General features: G+C 41.9%; 1 protein-coding gene and 1 pseudogene across 2 annotated transcripts in view; one reads left to right on the top strand and one right to left on the bottom strand.

The window, feature by feature from the left end:
- The window catches only part of LOC144494920 (protein prune homolog 2-like), a 421,892-nt gene that overhangs the window by 246,431 nt on the left and 153,998 nt on the right, over positions 1-21,463 (bottom strand). The window lies entirely within an intron of this gene.
- On the top strand, positions 282-13,606 carry LOC144495216 (protein BANP pseudogene; annotated as a pseudogene).

Raw genomic sequence — 21,463 nt, 5'->3', positions numbered from 1 at the left:
GTCGCAGCTTGGGTGCAGGATCAGCACCCAGGATTCATAATTTCCTTCCTCAGCCCCAGAAATCAACTAAGAACAAAGAAAATTACAACACAGGAACAGGCCCTTCGGCCCTCCAAGCCTGCACCGACCATGCTGCCTGACTTAACTAATACCCCCTATGCTTCCGGGGACCATATCCCTCTATTCCCATCTCATTCATGTACTTGTCAATCGCCCTTAAAGGTCACTACTGTATCCGCTTCCACTACCTCCCCCGGCAACGACTTCCAGGCACCCTCTTAAACGCCAACGTGTAGATATTTCAAATGGGCAGCCAATCCAAGATGCAACAATAAAGTCCATTCTCTTTGACATTAATCAGGCCATTTGTTTGCGTCTGGATAGTATTGAAGCTAAAATCCAGGCTGTGGAAGCAACTTGTAAAGCTATCGAAGAAAAAATAGACTTGGTTCTTAATAAACAAAATAGTCCTATCCAGGTCTCCATGGTGGCAGGATCTCCTCTGGGTGCAACACAGACATGGAACAAAGTTTGCAGCATGGTACCACAGAGTACTGTAATATTAAATAGTGATCGTCAAAACCCAATTGGTTCCAAGGTTGTTGGACAGGAAGAACCTTCATCTAGAGGAACGGACACCATGGACAATATTCTCAGCAATTCAATGCCAGGGAGGAGACAGGACACAATAATTGTGAAGGTACCTGGCCATGAAGATAGTCACACTGAAGATGTTGAAAGTGGATCTGAAACAAGTGACACCATTTCGAATAGTGGTCAGTCAGGTGGTCAGAACTTGGCACCAAATGTTATGCTCATCACGTTGAACTCTGAAGAGGATTTCCCTAATGGAACCTGGTTTGGGGATGAGAATAATGCTGAGATGCGTGTCAGATGTCCTATCACTCCTGCCGATATGCTGCATGTTGCCACAAATTGCAGAACAGCTGAAAAAATGGCATTGACGCTCTTAGATTACCTGTTCCATCGTGAAATACAAGCTGTATCCAATCTCTCAGGGCAGGGAAAACATGGCAAAAAGCAGCTGGATCCTTTAATGATCTACGGAATTCGATGTCACCTTTTCCACAAATTTGGAATCACTGAATCAGACTGGTACAGAATTAAACAGAGCATAGACTCTAAATGTCGAACAGCATGGCGCAGAAAGCAGCGTGGTCAAAGCTTGGCAGTAAAAGGTTTTGCCTGAAGGACACCCTCATCTTCTGTTATGAGTGGAGCAGAAGGGGGAATGCAAGGATCAGTGTCATCATCTGGAGATTTACAGCAGAATCAGGCACAAGCACTCCATTATGCATTGGCAAATGCTCAGCAAGTTCATATTCATTGCATAGCAGAGGATGGACAAGTTCAACAAGTAGCTGTACAGGGACATCTGCATATCGCACAGGTACCACAGGGAGAGCAAGTATAAATTACTCAAAAAAATTACTCACCCACCACTCTCTGTGTAAAAAATCTGCCTCGTAAATCTCTTTTAAAACTTGCCCCTCGCATCTTAAATCTATGCCCCCTAGTAATTGACTCTTCCACCCTGGGAAAAAGCTTCTGACTTTCCACGCCTCTCATAATCTTGCAGACTTCTATCAGGTCTCCCCTCAACCTCCGTCGCTCCAGTGAGAACAAACCAAGTTTCTCCAACCTCTCCTCATAGCTAATGCCCTCCATACCAGGCAACATCCTGGTAAATCTTTTCTGTACCCTCTCCAAAGCCTCCACATCCCTCTGGTAATGTGGCGACCAGAATTGAACACTATATTCCAATTGCAGCCTCACTAAGGTTCTATAAAGCATCAACATGACTTGCCAATTTTTAAACTCAATACCCCGGCCGATGAAGGCAAGCATGCCGTATGCCTTCTTGACGACCTTCTCCACCTGCATTGCCACTTTCAGTGACCTGTGTACCTGTACACCCAGATCCCTTTGCCTATCAATACTCCTAACGGTTCTGCCATTTACTGTATATTTCCTATCTGTATTAGACCTTCCAAAATGCATTACCTCGCATTTGTCCAGATTAAACTCCATCTGCCATCTCTCTGCCCAAGTCTCCAACTGATCTATACCCTGCTGTATCCTCTGATGGTCCTCATCGCTATCCGCAAATCCACCAACTTTTGTGTCGTCCGCAAACTTACTAATCAATCCAGTTACATTTTCCTCCAAATCATTTATATATATTACAAACAGCAAACGTCCCAGCACTGATTCCTGAGGAACACCACTTGTCACAGCCCTCCATTCAGAAACGCACCCTTCCACTGCTACCCTCTGTCTTCTTTGACTGAGCCAGTTTTGTATCCACCTTGCCAGCTCACCTCTGATCCCATGCGACTTCACCTTCTGCACCAGTCTGCCATGAGGGACCTTGTCAAAGGCCTTACTGAAGTCCATGTAGACAACATCCACTGCCCTACCCTCATCAATCATCTTCGTCACTTCCTCGAAAAACTTGATCAAGTTCGTGAGACATGACCTCCCCTACACAAAACCATGTTGCCTCTCACTAATACGTCCACTTATTTCCAAGTGGGAATAAATCCTGTCTCGAAGAATCCTCTTCAATAATTTCCCTACTACTGATGTAAGGCTCACCGGCCTGTAATTACCTGGATTATTCTTGCTACCCTTCTTAAACAAAGGAACAACATTGGCTATTCTCCAATCTTCTGAGACCTCCCCTGTAGCCAGTGAGGATAGAAAGATTTTTCTCAAGGCCCCAGCAATTTCCTTTCTTGCCTCTCTCAGTATTCTGGGGTATATCCCATCAGGCCCTGGAGACTTGTCTACCTTGATGTTTCTCAAGAATCCCAATACCTCCTTCTTTTTGATCTCAACATGACTCAAACTATCTACACATCCTTTCCCAGACTCATCATCCACCAAGTCCTTCTCTTTGGTGAATACTGACGCAAAGTACTCATTTAATACCTCGCCCATTTCCTCTGGCTCCACACATAGATTTCCTCCCTTGTTCTTGAGTGGGCCAACCCTCTCCCTGGCTATCCTCTTGCTCTTTATATATGTGTAAAAAGCCTTGGGATTTTCCTTAACCCTGCTGGCCAATGCTTTTTCATGACCCCTTTTAGCTCTTCTTACTCCTTGCTTAAGTTTCTTTCTACTTTCCTTGTATTCCACACGCTGTTCCCAGCCTCCTAGCTTTGACAAATGCTTCCTTTTTCTCTTTTAGGCTCACAATATCTCTCGTTGTCCAATGAACTCAACACAAATCAACCTCCCCTTTCTCTTCTCGCTTTTCAACTGCCCTCCTTCAACCTGTTCCTTTTTCATAACTATACTTAAAGCCACACTCTCAATTCTGCTATTTCATGTGACACTCTGTTCCCATCATCTCAGTCACGGCAACAACACCGCCTTCTCTGTGTTTACCTATGGGGGAAGAAAACACTCTGCTATTATATTTGTAATGATACTTGCAAACGTCTAAGTCTAATCTTTGAGCTTCCATATTCACCAGACTACTCTGCAGCTTCATTCTGCTCAATCATTCCTTCATCCTTGTCTTCTTAAATCCAAGGGGTGCATATAAACATATATGATGCATGCCTGGTTTACTTTTCATTGCCTGACCTGCGTGGGCTACATTGGACAATACTGGGCCTCCTTCTCCTTTGCAAAAACTGATTTCTACTCCAGAATTATTCTGGAATGCAAACCCTGATTTCCTTTCTCCATTATCACTTTGTTTTAGTTACATTAAATCAAATGTCAAAATGTTTCATGGGAGCTAAAGTAAGCAGCAGGGCCATCAGAACAAACAAAAGTACATGTCCTTTCTTTTTGGACAGATGCTGGTTTTGATTTGATTTGATTTATTATTGTCACATGTATTAGTATACAGTGAAAAGTATTGATTCTTGCGCACTATACAAAGCATACCGTTCATAGAGAAGGAAAGGAGAGAGTGCAAAATGTAGTGTTAAAGTCATAGCCAAGGTGTAGAGAAAGATTAACTTAGTGTGAGGTAGGTCCATTCAAAGGTCTGATGGCAGCAGGGAAGAAGCTGTTCTTGAGTCGGTTGGTACGTGACCTCAGACTTTTGTATCTTTTTCCCGGCAGAAGAAGGTGGAAGAGAGTATGTCCAGGGTGCGTGGGGTCCTTAATTATGCTGGCTGCTTTTCCGAGGCAGCAGGAAGTGTAGGCAGAGTCAATGGATGGGAGGCTCGTTTGCAAGATAGATTGGGCTACATTCATGACCTTTTGTAGTTTCTTGCAGTCTTGGACAGAGCAGGAATCATACCAAGCTGTGATACAACCAGAAAGAATGCTTTCAATGGTGCATCTATAAAAGTTGGTGAGAGTCTTAGCTGACATGCCAAATTTCCTTTGTGTTCTGAGAAAGTAGAGGTGTTGGTGGGCTTTCTTAATTATAATGTCAGCATGGGGGGACCAGGACAGGTTGTTGGTGATCTGGATACCTAAAAATTTGAAGCTCTCGACCCTTTCTACTTCGTCCCAATTGATATAGACAGGGACATGTTCTCCACTATGCATCCTGAAGTCGATGACAATCTCCTTCATTTTAAAAGTATAAGAAGTGTAAGAGGAAAATTGGAAGACAAGGACTCAAAGAATCCGACTGGGCTTCCACCAAGAAAAAAGTAGGCAGACAATTAGAGAATGAAATGGAGAGACTCTAAGTTTGAAAAGATGCCACGAGTGTTGCAGAAAGGTATGTTAAATTGAAACGATGAAATTATTACCATATTGTTATATTTCATTTGCATCTTTATCTGCTATGGTGCTTCCAACACCAAACTGATCATCAAACTGTAATATATTTTTGTTCACTCTCAGCTCCTAAATGACATAAGAAGGAGAATTCTGTGACCAGATACGTACGTTACACAGCCCACAGACCAAAAGACAATGAGAGTTCAAACTGAGATAAAATTTGCCAAGCCAGAGAATATAATACCCAAGACATTTATCAAAAAGGTAATGAAGTCTTTATTGTCAACGTTCATAACTACTTTCAATATTGGTTTTAATTATTGAGAGCTAGTTTATGCTTCATAATTCCACATTTATAAATAAGTTTTAGTTTAAATGTACTTAAATATCATAATGCACCTCAGAATTATGTCAAAGTACTTCACATACAGAGATTTACATGTACAGCATAGAATGGAACATAAGAAAAGGAGCAGAATTAGGTCACACATTCCCTTGAGCCTGTTCCACCGTTCAATATGATCATGACTGATCTGACTGCGGCCTTAGCCCCATTTTCTTTCCACCCTGCCCATCAGCATTGACTGCCTTGTTAATCAAAAAGCTGTCTAACTCAGCCTTGAACATATTCAATAACTCAGCCTCCACTGCTTGCTGGGGTAAAAAAAATCAAACATTTTTCATACCAAGCAGATTTCAATAATTAGGTTAATTGTTAAACTGCAGCATCATAGAACTCTGGGTACTGCCTGATTATAGGGGCTAAAGTCCTTTTACAGCAACCACTGTGAAACCATTGAAACAGAAAACAACCATTAGCACTTTTGCTCACAAAATATCATATCCCAGCATTTATTTTAATTTCATCATATACTTGAGTCTGATGGTTTATCATTTTTTTTTAACCATGAGCTGTCTTCTGCTTTATAAACCGATATGGGACATGTCTATGTGGGCTCATGGCTCACTTTCTGCCATTCTGCAGCATATTTCTAACTTGGGAACCATACAGTGTTAGTTTGCAGTATATTCAAACCATTATGTTTGTCAGTTGTTCATTAAGGCCATCCAAAACTAATCCCACTACCCCCGGCTTTCTCCTTACCACCCTAAATCTTCCTCTACTTCATATATTTATCTAATTTACATTGCAAGATACAAAGTTCTCTGCCATTGCCTGTAGCAAAGTATTCAATATTCTAACAATCTTCGATATCAAGCAATTTCTAACTTCGTCCTTACTCTCAGTGACATTTTAAATTAGTGGCCCTCTTATAGCTAAATCTTTGAACAGATGAAATAGTCTTAACCTATTTGCTTCATCAAAATTCATAATTATAAAAGTCTCCAACCCACCACTAATTCTATTATTGGTCATATTTGCTCCTGTACATCAAGTCTCTACTTCTCATCTTTGGTATTAGCAGAAATGCATTATGAATTGCATTAAAAGTGTCCAGAAAATGCAATTACTAGTCAGGCCAGAAACTGAGAAAGGAAAGGGAAAATGCTAGTTAACGTAGGAGAAAGGCAGTAGTGCTGTGGAATATCACCGGATGAGTAATCCAGAGGCCTAGGCTAACACTCTGGGGCCATGGGTTCAAATCCCACCATGACAGCTGGTGGAATTTAAATACTAATTAATAAAATATGGAATTGAAAATTTGTCTTAGCATTGGTGGCCATAAAATTACTGTTGATTGTGGTAAAATTCCATCTGGTTCATTAGCAATGAGAAAGCCTGTCTTCCTTACCTGGTCGGACCTTTATGATTCTTAAAATGCCCTTAGTTGTATCAACCTGCTAAAACTCAAAAAGGAATGAAACTAAATGACTACCTGGCATCAACCTAGAAGTGGCAAACCCAGCCATGTCGACCCTACAAAATCCTCCATACTAATATCTTGAGGCTAAAATTGGGAGAGCTATCCTGCAGACTGGTCAAGCAGCGGCCTGACAGAGTCATACTCAACGAATCATACCACGTCAACAATGTCCCAGACATCATCATCACTACCAGAAGTGGTGGCACAGTTTGTATACAGTTGGGAGGAAGTGGTCCTGCATGTCCTCAACATTGATTCCATTCCCCATGAAGTTTAATGGCATCAGGTCAAACACAGGCAAATAAACTTCCTGCTGATTACCAATTAACCCAGCCCTGCTCCGCTGACGAGCTAGTACTCCTCCATGTTGAACAACAACTGGAAGAAACACAGAGTGACAAAGGCACCGAATGTATTCTGGGTTTCAACATCCATCACCAAGAATGGCTCAGTAGCACCATCGCTGACTGAGCTAGTAGACTGGGCCTGCAGCAAGTGGTGAGGGAACTAACAAGAGGTTAAAAACCTGCTTGACTCCATCTTTACCAATTTACCTTTTGCAGATGTTTCTGCCCATGACAGTATCCAAAGGAGATAGCATAATCCTTGTGGAGACGATGTCCCATTTTCACACTGAGGATTCTCTCCATCCTGTTTTGTGGCACTACCACCGTGCTAATTGGGATAGATTTCAAACAGATCTAGCAACTCAAAACTGGGCATCAATCAGACAAAGCAGCACATTCACCACCTTAAACATTCACTCCACAGTGTGTATCATCTACAAGATACAATGTACAACTTGACAGGGCTCCTTTGACAGCACATTCCAAATCTACAACCTTTACCACCTAGAAGAACAAGAGCATCAGATGCATGGGAACATTCCCACCTGTAGGTTCCCCTCCAAGCCACACACCATCCTGACTTGGAACTATGGGGGCGATTCTCCCATCGCAACTCACAACTTTTCTGGTGGGGTCGGGCTGGGATTTGCGCATGCGCCAGGAACACGTGCATCTCCCAGAGAAGGAGAACAGTTGGAGTCCAGACCACGCTGGAAACCGGTGGGAAGAGAGGTAAGTCATTTGAATCTTTTTTTAATGTAGTTTAAATATGTTTTGCATTTCATTATCAGGAACTGCCAGTCCTGATAGAATCTCCCACCGCACCAGGAGTACTTCATTCCAGCGGGGTTTAGAGTAGCTCCCCACATTTGGGGAACTAGCGGGTGACCCCGCCGGAATGAAGGGGGGGCAATCGGGGCCCCCGAGGGTCAGGCGGCGGGGGTTGGTGCCCCCTGGGCATGGGCATTCTGACAGTGCCAGCCTGCACCCCCATGCCCAGGAGGAACCTTGACACTGCCCACTGGGCATCGGGCAGTACCAAGGGATGATTGGTGGGGGTGGGGGGTCATGCTGCCACTCTGCATCGGGATCGGTCTGGGCTAGAGAGAGGTCAGCGTTAGGGGCTGGCTGGCGGAGAGTGGGGGGCGCCTGCCTCCCGGAGGGGGTCTGCCTCCCAGGGAGGGTCTGACCCCGTGGGGGGTCAGAAGGGGGGGGGTGGGGTTCTGCCAGGGTGACAGGGGTGGAGGGATCACTACTAATGGGTGCGGGGGGCTGGACATCGAGGCACTCCGGGGTGGGGGTCAGAGCTGGCCCGGGAATTGTTGTGGGGGCCACGATTGGGCTGTGGGGGCGGGGGCTGGAGGGGCAGCACTGCGGGGGTCCCGGGCTGGCCAGCGATTGAGCTGGCCAGCAAACGGTGAGACTAACTGATCAGGACCACTGCGCATGCGCAGAGTTCTGGAGCTATCAGACTCCGATGTGAATAGGTCCCACCCCCCTGGGTTTTTAATGATGTTCACGATTGTGACCTCTGCATTGCACAGAGTGGGGAGATTCGAGTGTGAAGCTGCACTGACAAAACAGTCGTGATCTGGAACAGTTTCCCACCAATTCAGCACTTTTGGGAGAATTGCCCCCTATATTGCTAGTCCTTCACTGTTGCTGGATTAATATCCTAGAATTCCTTCCCTAACAGCAATGAGGAGTGTACCCACAGCACACTGGCTGCAGCAGCTCCAGTCAGCGACGTAGCACCACCTTCTCAAGGACAATTAGGAACGAGCAATAAGTGCTGGCCTAGCCAACACTGCCCAGATCCTGTGAACTTATAATTTAAAAAATAATCGTGAAGGCTTATATAACACCATTTTTATTTTTGTCTAGGAATAGAAAAAACATTAAAGCTCAAGCCCGGAGATGATTTGCAAAGAGACACATAAAGCTGCACTAACGTATCTGGGTCGATATAAAAACCCTTTGTGAGCATAGAATTGAAATGCAAGGAAGTAAACAAGCAATCTCACATGTCTAGGTGCCAGTGTTGATTGACTTGTAGGTTATCAAAGGTACCAATTGCTGTGTGAGGTGATTGACACCAGAATGGCTGAACTCTTCTACAATATCTCACTCAAATTGCACAATCGAATTCTTTGGAAATTTAAGATGGACAAATGTTTTGGCATTAAAGTTTTCAGTTCTTAGTTTTTGATTTTGTTCTAGTTCTTTTAACGGTCTCTGCTGTAGAAGGTGTAGGAGTTCTGTGCCTTGTATATATAAAATGGGCTCTATAAAATTGAGAGACTATAGCATAAAAATTAAGATTGTACATCTGTCCATACTTGTAAGATACAAGAATGTATAGTATGTCACTCAAATGTAAGTGAGCTATAACTTAAATCAGTTAGTGCAGCTATAGGTACCAGCATGGAAACCGAATATAGCCAGACAATCCAAAATAAATGAATAGCCTTTCTAGGGATAGAGGCTAATCATTCTGACATATCAGGTTAACATCATCCTTTCAGTAAGTGGTATGGTGACCAGTTCCTCCATCCAAAAAAAGTCTGTATTAATGCTAGAAAGTGGTAAACTATAAGCATATAAACTTTAATTTCTTCAGTCCCCTGCCTACATAATGTCATTAACTTGTCATCTAACTAAGGAATGGAATGTTAAATTAACCTTACCAATTTACATTAATCTCTAACATTGAGCTCAACAGTAAATTTAAAATCAACAAGCAGCTAAGGCCAAATTACTGTGACATAATTCATATTTGTTATTTATTTAATAAATTAACCTATTTTGCATGCTAAATACTAACTAGGATTCTAAGATTAATAAGTAACTGTAGTTTATGATTTTGTTGTTTGACATTTTTTGACAACTGTATCCTGATGGATTTTGTAAATGTGAATGTCATCCAAACTGGTTGTAAGAAAACAGTCCAACGTGCCACATTCAGACATAATTAACTCATAGGCACTGACTCATAGACTATTTCTTGACACCAAGTTAAAGTGAAGGGATTAAAAATTGGAATAGTCCTGAGATAATTATTCTTATCAGAGTATGGAATCCAATTTTCTATCAATACCAGTCTACACTGCATGCACAATCTGGCTTTAATACCCTAAAGAGTAAGGGTTATTCAGCTATATAACTATATTATGTTCTATGACTATGTTATATAACTACTACCCTGTACAAATTCTATAATATTTTTTCTCTTATACTCTTATTTTTAAAAGCTAAAAGACAATTGGTCATTCTGATGCCCTTATCTGTCGAGAAGGAGAAACAATTCCATTGAGCAACAAGAGCTTTATGACAGGGGTCATTATTTCGCCACTCCATTCAATTGCTCAAAGTACATGGGTCTTTTATGGCACCAATACAAGTATTTTGACCCATTGGACATGCAGCAGCCACAGTTGAAAGCAGTATGCGTGCACAAATAGGTCCTTGCATTTATGTGCATGTGTGTAAAGGGATGAGTCATAAGAATTAAATAGTTCACCTTTCCCTGTTACTCTTTTCCCTCACACCAATAATGTTAAGAACTTGAATTTTCCTCCACTTTGAGCCAGTTCCATTTAAATGATTATTGGAACACTTTTAAGTTAGTTGCAGCTTTGATCCAGGTGCGAATGCTCCCCATGGAATCATTGTACAGGCATGTCCCTGCTCAGAACAAGTAACTTCCTGAACATCAGAAATACTCAACAAAGCAAGTTTGATGCATTTACTTCACATTTGTACATGACAATAAACTTCTATGTTATCGCTGTTGACAAAAATGTGTTATCTATGACAACTGTAGTATCCTTATATCAAAACTAATGAGAATGCAATATTTTTATTCAGCAGGTCTAGCTGCGTATGGACATGGATTACTTCAGTATCTGAGGAGTCGCAAATGGTGCTGAATATTGTGCAGTCATCATTGACTATGTGCACCTCTGCCCTTCTGATGGGGGTACATCATTGATGAAGCACCCAAAGATGGTTGGGACTAAGTCAAATGAATTCCTTATGCTGGGTCTGACTCCAACCAGAGGAAATCTTTCCCCCTGATTCCTATTGACGTAAGGTGTGCGAAGGCTCCTTGATGCCAAATTCCACCAAATGCTGGTTTGATGTTAAGGGCAGTCACCTTTCCAGGTTAGGTGTCCTTGTTTTTCAATTTTCCAGCCTCAAAATGTTCCTGGAGATCCACCTTCATTTTGAAGAGGTCCATCTTATTTCTTGTCGTAGGTCAGTAATGTTGTATGGCACCCGGACACAGCAGCAGAACTATGCACCATCTAGGCCTGTCCCACCACTGAATACAGTGTAAAACACCCAGATGCGTAGTTAATGAGTTTGGAGCCTTAAGATTTACCTGCCGTGTTTACCCGCCAGCCTCTGCAAGTTCCTATGGAAGGACAAAAGCTCAAATGGGGACAATGAAATAAGCCCTTTTGTTTTGTGCTGTCTATTTGAGAATTATTTGAACTTTTTTTATTTACATAGCAAGTCTAATGACATTGTTGTTTGAGCGAAGTAGCACAAACTTAAGATATCAAGCCTGAACATCAGGAGGCTTAACTAATATCCAGTCATCAACCCAGAAATTATTCTGCATTAACTTTAGCCTCCAGAACACAACAAATTTATTCATAACTTTCTGCAGTATTTGATTTTTTAAAGCAGATCTTCCTGACATTTTCTCTTTAGCAATTACCGTGATCTTTGAGCTATGTATTTTTTTAACATGTTGTACATTACAATAAAATTCAACACATTTTATAGGGGCTACAGGTAATTTCTACAGGAAGTACACAGTGCACCATTTGTACCACAAATGCAACACTTTCGTTTGATGTTGCAGTTATATCAATCTCAGATACTAGACAAACGAATGCTGTAAAACAGCAGCTTACTAAAACAAAAAACAGAAAGATAATAGTTAAAATTAAATCCTACGTTATCATTCAAAGTTTCAGGAAGTAGAAAAGGTTGTCAGTCTGTCTGAAACAATATCGGGCCCAATTCTAATTCTGCCATTCATTTACACAAAGTCAAAATCAGGCCCCATGTGTAAAGTAATCAGTATTTTTGTTAATGTGTATGACAATTCGTAGGAGGCATGTCTGTCAGCAAACCTGCAAAACCCTGAGATAAACAGATATCATATTGCATAGCAGGTACACATCTTAATTATTCACATTGTATTAATTAATTTTCTTCAATATACCAAAGAAGATAAATGCATAAAGGGTGATCAGATCTTTAATTGGGATAGCTGCATCAGACAGGTCATACTGAGCACTGCATCCCTGAGGAGTCTTGACGATTACTTGCTCTTGATTTACCCATAAGGAGCAGCTTTCAATAGTCCCCTTAGAAGAGAAGGGAGTAAACTAATTGGGGATTGGAGGGAAGATATTAGTATTCCTGACGACCCAACAGCATTTCCTGATGGGCCCACCAAGGAAAGATTATGCACGGTGCTGATTTGAATTATAAGCTTGTCTTAGCATAATCAAGTTGTGCTGGACTACGAACTGTTCACAACAATGAAGGGAGGAATAAGTTAGAAATTAGCAAAGCAGACATAGGAGAAGTCTAAAGACTAATAGACACCAACACCATCCCTCGGTATGTCCTGTACCACTGCTAGGACAGACACACAGATGTGATGGCTCAGTGGTATATAATCAGGAAAGAGTGACCCTACCATTGACTCCAGACCCCATGAATTTTCATAGCATCAGGTCAAATATAAGTAAGGAAACTGCCTGCTGAATAACCACCTATGACCTTCCCTCAGCTGGTGAATCAGTACTCCTCCACATTGATCACCAAGTGAATAGCAAAAGCATAGGATGAATCCTGGGTTGGAGACTTTCATTTACCACATTTATCCACACAATAGTGGTGAAAGAATCATCACTTTCCCACTGCGAACACGTGCCATTGTGTTTTATGCCATAACTAACATGCTAAATGTAATAGACCCAGAATATTCACACCATGCAATCAATATCTGCAATAAGAGAGAATCTAACCACAACCCTTGGACATTCAATGGCCTTAGGAACCATAAAAGGTTACGCACATGGAGGCAGGGGATCAGCTGAGGTACCAAAGTAATACTTTGCTTCTGTTTTTACCAATGAAGATGAGGCTACCCTGGGCATAGTGAAAGAAGGGTTTCAAATTGATTGGGAGGAGATATTGGATATGCCTGTACTTAAAGCTGATAAAACACCATGATTGGATGAGATGCACCCAAGAATACTGAAGTAAGAGTGGAAATTGCATAGGCACTGGCCATAATTTTTCAGGCTCAGGTGGTGCCAGAGTACTAGAGAATTGCAAATGTTACATCCATGTTTCAAAAAGGGTGTAAAGATAGGCCCAGCAACTCCAGGCCAGTTAGCCTAACTTCAGTAGTGGAAAAACGTCTAGAAACAATAATCTAGGACTAAGTAAAAACTCACATGGATAAATGTGGGTTAATTCAGGAAGCCAGTATGGATTTGTTAAGGACAAATTGTGCTTAATTAATTTGCTGAAGATTTTGATGAAGCAACAGAGACGGCTGATGAGAACAATGCTGTTAATGTGGTGTACCTGGATTTCCAAAAAGCATTTGATACAGTGTCATACAAAATACCTATGAGCAAAGTTATAGCTCATGGAATAAAAGGGACAGTAGCAACATGAATATAAAACTGGCTGAGTGACAGAAAACAGAGAGTAATGGTTAATGTATGTTTTTTAGGCTAGATGAAAAATTGCAGTGGAATTCCCCAGGGGTCAGTGGTGGGGCCTTGATCCTCCTGATGTACATTAATGACCTAGACCTTGATGTACAGGGTATAATTTCAAGATTTGTGGATGATATAAAACTTAAAAGCATTGTGAACTGTGTGGAGGATATGTAGAACTTCAAAAAGACAAAGACAAGTTGGTGGAATGAGTATACAGGTGGCAGATTAAGTTCAATGCAGAGAAATGTGAAGTGATTCATTTTGATAGGAAGAACATGAAGAAACAATATGAAATAAAAAGCACAAACCTAAAGGGGTGCAGGAGCAGAGGGACCGGGTATATATGTGCATAAGTCATTGAAGGTTGTGGAACAGGATGAGAGAGTGGTTCATAAAGCATACAGTATCCTGGCCTTTATTAATAGGGGCACAGAGTAGAAAAGCAAGGAGGTTATGTTGAACTTCTATAAGGCACTAGTTCGTTCTCAGCTGGAGTACTGTTCTGGGACCACATTTCAGGAAAGATGTGAAGGCATTAGAGAAAGTGCAGAAAAGATTCACGAGAATAGTTTCTGGGTGAGGAACTTCAGTTATGAAGATAGATTGGACAAGGCCTAAAAGAGATTTAATAGAGGTAATCTAGATTGTGAAGGGTTACAGCAAAGCTAAAAGGCAGAAACTGTTGTCATAAATGAAAGGATCGAGAATGAAAGGGCACAGATTGAAATTAACTGACAAAAGAAACAAGTGGCATGAGGAAATACTTATTCACACAGTGACTGGTTAAGATCTGGGAATGCACTGCCTGAGCATGTGGTGGAGACAGGTTCAACACAAGCTTTCAAAAGGGAATTAGATTATTATCTGAAAAGGATGAATATGCAGAGTTATGGGGAAAGGGCAGGTAAACAGGTGAATGGTTCATTCGGAGAGCTAGTGCAGACACAGTGGGCTGAATGGTCGCCTTCTGTGCTGTAACAATTCTGTGATTGTCATTTTTGAATCCTCTCCCATCAACATCCTAGCAGCTACCATTGACTTAACTGGATCAGCCACATAAATACTGTGTCTACAAAAGCAGAAGAGGTTGGATCATCAGCGGTGAGTTACTCACCTCCTGACTCCCCAAAGCCTTTCTACAAGGCACATATCTGGACTCTGATAGAATCCTCTTCACTTGCCTGGATGAGGGTGCAGCACCAATAATACTCAAGAAGTTCGACATCATCCAAAGTACAGCAACCTGCTTGATTGGCACCCTATCCACTGCCTTAAACATTCACTCCCTCCGCTACAAGATGCACTGGAATGGTTCAGCAAGGCTGTTTGAACAGCATCTTCCAAACCCACAACTCTACCACTGATAGGACAAGGGTCACGGTGCATGAGAATGCCAACCGCCTCCAAGCCACACAACATGCTTACTGGGAAATAAACTGCTGTTGCTATTTCATCACTGGGTCAAAATGCTGGAACCTTGCCTCTAACAGCACTGTGGATGCACCTACACCACACAGACTAGAGGTTCAAAAAAGTTCACCATCACTTCCCAGAAAAGTTAGGGATGGACACAAAATGCTGGCTTTGCCAGCAATGACTACATCCTGTAAGTTAATTAAAAATAGTTAATTGAAGCAGCTGGAATAACTGAATATAAAAATTAATTAATTTCAATAGGGAAAGGGTTAGGGAATAGAATTAGACATTGTGCAAGTCTGATTGAGATTAAAATGAGACAAACAGATAAGACCAAGTAGCCTCTTCCCACCCAGCCACCAAAAATACCTATTTAGTTATTTTAATATCTTCATCAGTTATTGAGCCTAACATTTTCTGATTCGTAGTTTCAACATCAACTATTTTAAATATTCCCAAAATGCTAAAATTGATACATTTTTAAAAACTCATGTGAGGTATAAGTTATAAGATTGTTTTCTGATCAAACAAAAGCTATTTTCAAAGCAGGGCAAAAAAACAAATCAAATGGCATTGTTCCAGAATTCAGACTTTTTTTTCCTCCAATTATATAATTTGATTTGATAAGGAAAGAAAAGGCTATAATTGGTGCTTGCAATGAGCGTTTTCGCCCTGATAATTAAACATTTATTTATTGTGGAGAAAAAAAAGTCAAGTAATGGAACAAAATCACAATGGAAATTAGACTTTCCTGAATAACTAAAAATGCTTGCACAGTGGCATGCCAGAATGAAGGGCAAAGTGTAAAACTGAACTCAAAAGATGAATAATTCACACATTAGCATTAGCTTTCAACATTAAAAGCCATCAGTGCTGTAATTCTTAACTAAACACATTCAACTAAATTATTATTTTACTTAAACTATTATATTACAACATTCTGTAGGCTGGCAAGCTCTGAGTATTACTGTCCCAACTCTGACATAATTATTTTGCTGGTGTTTAATAAATTATCTATTCTATTCTATTACAGAATCAATTAAAGACAAAACAGTTGTCACACCATAAGCAGGTTGACAAACTTAAATTAGCAAATAAATTCTATGAAATAATTAATAAAGAACAGCACTTTGAATTGAACTATATCCAAAATACAGCCCTTTCATAAAAAAACTGGTTGAATTCAGTCCACTAGGTGGAGCTAAAACATAGGTAATTACTTTTCCATTATGCCATTCTACTTTCAATTTGATTTAAAGGTTACTTGAATATAATGCTCTGAATTGTGATAGGATGTAAACCACTCAATTGCCAAGAAATTCCATCTGGAGGTCAGCAAAGAGGCCAGCAAATCAGCCAGGATCTGTCAGTTCCCTGTCTATGTCTGTGTCCAGTAAGAAGTCTCACAACACCAGGTTAAAGTCCAAATAAACCTGTTGGACTTTAACCTGGTGTTGTGAGACTTCTTACTGTGCTTACCCCAGTCCAACGCCGGCATCTCCACATTATGTCTGTGTCCATCAGGGCCCATGTGGGGTAGAACTTCTAATAACCTAAACCATATGGCCAATGACATTGAAAGGCTGAAGCTATAGGGGGCTGGAGTGTGGGGGATGCTGGTAAATTTCCACACCAAGACTTTCCTCAAACTCCTCCACTGAGTGACTGGTCTGCTCGCATACCAGCATGCTAAATGGCTGATGTGGGCCTGTCTGGGCTCCCTCAAAAATTGCCAGCATGTTAGGTAGATCAGTTCCTTGCTAAAGAAAGGCCTGCAAAGAATCTTTTTGAATCAGTGGCTTTGGTAACTGCTGTAGCAGATTGCCAGCCCCACATTCCATCACCCCACCTCCACCCACTTCTCAGGCTCCCAAGATACAGCAATGTCACACAATCAGTCCCAACTGGTATGATAATCAGGTGACCTCCCTTTAACCTTGGACACTTCAATGGGGTCAGGAGTGATAATCACCATTGATGAAGCAGGTCTGCACATCTTGTGATTTGTTGCAGTGTTACAGAGCAACCAAAGTTGTTCAAATTAAGGTTAGAGAACCACAATAATGCAACCTTTCTGAGCACCAGAGCTTTGCAAACAAATTCAGCAACCAGTTTGAAACATATTGCAACAGTGCAAGGGGATTGTTAACACAAGAAATCACATATACACCCAAGTTAGACGTTCATAGGGATGCCCTAAACTTGGCAATTTGGCATTATATTGACAATTTTCTTTCATGATTTCATAATTTTTATTCAGCTTATATTGCTTCATACCAGAAATATCTTGACAGCATTTCTTTTTCCAATTTACTAGGGAAAGAATGGTTTCATTTCTCATCAACCAATTCCTCTCAGTGTGTAGAATGACTACAGTATGTTTGTGTTAAATCATATTGATGTGATAAAATTTAAATTGTCCTTTTTTAAGCTTCTCGGGTAAGGTTACAAGGTCTTGGTACACAAACTTGGAATTGGCAGAAAACAAAATTAATTTTATCTTTCTAAGAAATTCTTTAAAAATCTGAGTAGTTCATGTCTCCCAAATGGCAGTTTACACAAAACAACTGCTTGAGTTCTTCCAGTGACCGTGTTGACAACATATAATTTACTTCTCTCAGTAGCCACCGAGACTGCTGAAGAATTCCAAGTGGAATGCGTCTGCTAGAGATGCCTAAAAATTAAGCCCCACTAATTTATAATTGGAACCAATGCCAACAGGTTGGGCACTGGCCATTCCCCTGCTAAACTGGTATGTGCTGCATGAGACACACATTCTGAAAAGTGGGTGCAACACATACTTATTGCTACCACATGTATTTTGTATTCTGCTTGCTATGGTTAGCACTGCTGCTTCACAGCACCAGGGACCTGGGTTCAATTCCCGGTTTGTGTGGAGTTTGCACATTCTCCCCGTCTGCGTGGGTTTCCTCCGGGTGCTCCGGTTTCCTCCAACATTCTGAAAGACGTGCTGGTTAGATGCATTGACCTGAACAGGCGCCGGAGTGTGGCGACTCGGGGAATTTCACAATAACTTCATTGCAGTGTTAATGTAAGCTTTACTTGTGACTAATAATAAATAAACTTTACTTTTATGAACATTAAAAAAAAGAAACTAGTTAAGTGATAAATAAAGCTACCTCAATGGTGTCCTAACTCCAAATCCAGCCACGAACAGTGGTGGACAATTAAGTAACCAAAGGGGTGAGGAGGTTCCCTGAATATTCTTATCCTCACTGTGTGAGGAGTCCAGCATGCAAGTGCGAAAGACAAGGTTGAGCAAGATTTGCATTTCAGCCAGAAGTGTTGAGTGGATGATTTTGTCTCCTCCTGAGCTCCCTGACTTAATATAAAAAACTATATTCCAGAGGTGAGATGAGAGTGACTGCCTTCGACTTCAAAGCAACCTTTGACTGAATGTGGCATCAAGCAGCTCTAGTAAGTCAAGGGGAATCAAATGAAAATCTTGTAATGACTGCAGACATACAAAAAGGAAGTTGACTGTATTTATTGGAGGCCTATCATCTGAGCTCAGGGGTGCATCCAAAGCCCAGCCATCTTCAGCTGCTTCATCAACAGCTTTCCCTCCATCATAAAGTCAGAAGCGTAAACATTCACTGATGATTACGGTGGCACGGTGGCACACTAGTTAGCACTGCTGCCTCACAGCACCAAGGACCCAGGTTCGATTTCAACCTTGTCTGACTGTGTGGAGTTTGCACTTTCTCCACATGTCTGTATGGGATTCCTCTGGGGTCCCGGTTCCTCCCACAGTCCAAAGATGTGCAGGTTAGGTAGATTGGCCGTGCTAAATTTCCCCTAGGTGTCCAACGATGTGTAGGTTCGGTGGATTAGCCATGATAAATACATGGGGTTACAGGTATTAGGCAGGAGGGGGCCTGGGTAAGATGCCCTTTTGGGAGTCAGTGCAGACCTAATGGGCTGAATGGCCTCCATCTGCACAATAGAGATTCTAATTTATGATTATACAATGTTCAGTTCCTTTTGCAATCCCTCCGCTAATTTCAGAGTCCATGCTGGTGTGCAGCATAATCTGGAAAGCATCCAGGTGTAAACTGATAACTGGCAAATAAAGTTTTCTCCACACAAGTGTCAGACGATGACTATAGAACATAGAACATAGAACAGTACAGCACAGAACAGGCCCTTCGGCCCACGATGTTCTGCCGAGCTTTATCTGAAACCAAGATCAAGCTATCCCACTCCCTATCATCCTGGTGTGCTGCATGTGCCTATCCAATAACCGCTTAAATGTTTCTAAAGTGTCTGACTCCACTATCACTGCAGGCAGTCCATTCCACACCCCAACCACTCTCTGCGTAAAGAACCTACCTCTGATATCCGTCCTGTATCTCCCACCACGAACCCTATAGTTATGCCCCCTTGTAATAGCTCCATCCACCCGAGGAAATAGTCTTTGAACGTTCACTCTATCTATCCCCTTCATCATTTTATACACCTCTATTAAGTCTCCCCTCAGCCTCCTCCGCTCCAGAGAGAACAGCCCTAGCTCCCTCAACCTTTCCTCATACGACCTACCCTCCAAACCAGGCAGCATCCTGGTAAATCTCCTCTGCACTCTTTCCAGCGCTTCCACATCCTTCTTATAGTGAGGTGACCAGAACTGCACACAATATTCCAAATGTGGTCTCACCAAGGTCCTGTACAGTTGCAGCATAACCCCACGGCTCTTAAACTCCAACCCCCTGTTAATAAAAGCTAACACACTATAGGCCTTCTTCACAGCTCTATCCACTTGACTGGCAACCTTTAGAGATCTGTGGATATGGACCCCAAGATCTCTCTGTTCCTCCACAGTCTTCAGAACCCTACCTTTGACCCTGTAATCCACATTTAAATTTGTCCTACCAAAATGAATCACCTCACATTTATCAGGGTTAAACTCCATTTGCCATTTTTCAGCCCAGCTTTGCATCCTATCTATGTCTCTTTGCAGCCTACAACAGCCCTCCACCTCATCCGCTACTCCACCAATCTTGGTGTCATCAGCAAATTTACTGATCCACCCTTCAGCCCCCTCCTCTAAGTCATTAATAAAAATCACAAAGAGCAGAGGACCAAGCACTGATCCCTGCGGCACTCCGCTAGCAACCTGCCTCCAATCCGAAAATTTTCCATCGACCACCACCCTCTGTCTTCGGTCAGACAGCCAGTTACCTATCCAATCGGCCAACTTTCCCTCTATCCCACACCTCCTCACTTTCATCATAAGCCGACCATGGGGGACCTTATCAAACGCCTTACTAAAATCCATGTATATGACATCAACTGCCCTACCTTCATCAACACACTTAGTTACCTCCTCAAAAAATTCTATCAAATTTGTGAGGCACGACTTGCCCTTCACGAATCCGTGCTGACTATCTCGGATTAATCCGCATCTTTCTAAATGGTCGTAAATCCCATCCCTAAGGACCCTTTCCATCAATTTACCAACCACCGAAGTAAGACTAACCGGTCTATAATTACCAGGGTCATTTCTATTCCCTTTCTTAAACAGAGGAACAACATTCGCCATTCTCCAGTCCTCTGGCACCATCCCCGTGGACAGCGAGGACCCAAAGATCAACGCCAAAGGCGTTGACTATCTCCTACATTACCATCGTTGAGTCACTGTTAACCAGAAATGGAACTGGAACCGGTTACATAAATACTGTGGTTCTAAGAGCAGGTCAGAGACGGCAAATTCTGCAACGAGTAACTCATTTCCTTACTTCCCAAAGTCTATCCACCATCTGAAAGGCACAAGTCAGGATTCCAATATAATACTGTTTTCTAGCCTGAATGAGTGCAAATCAAATGAAACTCAAGAAGCTCAACAGCATCGAAGTCAAAGACAACTTGATTGGTACCCCAGCCCCCCCAACCCCCCCCCGCCCCCCCACCCGATCATTCACACAATGTGGCTACAAAGTGTACCATCTACCTTTTTGGTTGCTTTTTGTCTCTGAAAATATTTCTAATTTAACTTTCTTGAGTCGAAAATTGATACCCTTACAATTCCCCATATTGAAATTTATTTGCCATAATTTTGCCCACTCATTTAATCTGTCTATGGCCCTTTGCAACTTCCTGCTCCTACCTGTGCTACTTACTGTGTCTGTAAACTTCGTGTCATCTGCAAACTTGGATATCGAAGGTAACCTTCCTCACAAGCGCTTGCTTGCAACACAAATTGGGTGCTGAGCTCTTCCATCATTTGTCTGCAGTCTTATGACTGCATTTCATTTTTCCCATCACTTCTTAATTCCCATTTCACATTCAGCTTTGGTAAGGTTGCTAGGAGTTGAATGCTCTTTCAGCCTTTTAACACCTTTCAAGAAATGTGTCATTTTCTGACAACCGCCCTTCC

Source organism: Mustelus asterias, chromosome 6 (assembly GCF_964213995.1).
Source record: "Mustelus asterias chromosome 6, sMusAst1.hap1.1, whole genome shotgun sequence".
NCBI lineage: Eukaryota > Metazoa > Chordata > Chondrichthyes > Carcharhiniformes > Triakidae > Mustelus > Mustelus asterias.
Note: the sequence above shows the minus strand (reverse complement) of the source record. Positions and strands in the feature narration are given on the sequence as shown.